At 34.3% G+C, this 1,081-nt stretch overlaps 1 long non-coding RNA gene across 1 annotated transcript; it reads left to right on the top strand.

Annotated features, from left to right (window-relative positions):
- The first annotated feature begins 107 nt into the window (after nt 1–107).
- On the top strand, nt 108–1,074 carry LOC104774391. Its single transcript, XR_765333.2, has 3 exons — nt 108–599; nt 695–865; nt 955–1,074. It is a non-coding gene; the product is annotated as an uncharacterized LOC104774391 (long non-coding RNA).
- The last annotated feature ends 7 nt before the right edge of the window (nt 1,075–1,081 follow it).

Below are 1,081 nucleotides of genomic sequence, written 5' to 3'. Positions count from 1 at the left end.
TGAAGATGAGTTGGAAATTTTGATTCACTTTGTAAAGAATAACATAATTTTTTTGCGTTTGTTGTTAAAATGTTTAAGAAAAAATCTTAATTGATTAGATCAATGTCTAAAATGGTTCAACATTATTCCTTTAGGGTTTAGATATTCAAAACACAGTCAATTGAATATCTTGGATTTATCGGAGTAGATGGTGTTGGTGGCGGAGATGTTTTGTGAAATGGCGGTGATGAGATCCAGCGACAACGGCGGTTTAGATATGAAGATGAATTGGAAGTTTTAATTGGCACCCTTGGGTTCAATAGTTAGTATCCTTTTAGGGTTTAGTTTTATTTATTAAAAATCAAGAGTTATCGCCGGAAAATTAGATTGTGTTCAAAGAAGTACCGTATGAAAAAAAAAAAAAATTTCAGAGAAGCATCGGCGTTGTCAAGAGAGAAAGCAAAAAAGTGACACAGAAGACAGAATAAAAATGTCATTTTCAATCTGTAAAAAAGCCTAATTCTGAGAGTATGGATAGAAATGGTCATTTTGAAAGTTTTCCAGCCAACAAATGCCCATTTAGACAATAACCCCTAAAACTTTAATTTGTCATTGAGAAGGTAAAACTCTACATAAAATAAGTACAGTATCAGAAAAGATGGAAAATTAGAAATTGGGGTATTTTTATTTTATTTTCTCAATTATAAACACACAGACTTGGTGAATCCCTTATCAAAATCCCTAAGCATTCTGCAAAAGAGAGGAGGAGGAGAAATGAAGAAAAAGATGAAAGCAAATGGATCTAATAAACCTTCGTTAAGCTCTATGATGTCTTCTCTCTACGATTCGATCGACGAGTCGCATCAACTCATTTCTACTCGGACTAGTAATTCGAATTAAAACATTTGTCTTGTTTCTCCATTTCATCCCCCCCACTCAAGCCTCATCTTTTTTTTTTTTGCTATATATTTGCAGTGGATGGAGGAGAGCTTAGTATCACAGGTCTTTTGGCGATCGGTGAGACATTGAAGTCTATAGAGCTTCAACTTCAAGCTATCAGAGACTTATTGCGTCAAAGGAAAGAAGCTATTCCCAAGGGCAA

Source organism: Camelina sativa, unplaced genomic scaffold, assembly GCF_000633955.1.
Source record: "Camelina sativa cultivar DH55 unplaced genomic scaffold, Cs unpScaffold02673, whole genome shotgun sequence".
NCBI lineage: Eukaryota > Viridiplantae > Streptophyta > Magnoliopsida > Brassicales > Brassicaceae > Camelina > Camelina sativa.
This window is presented reverse-complemented; position numbering and strand designations above follow the sequence as displayed.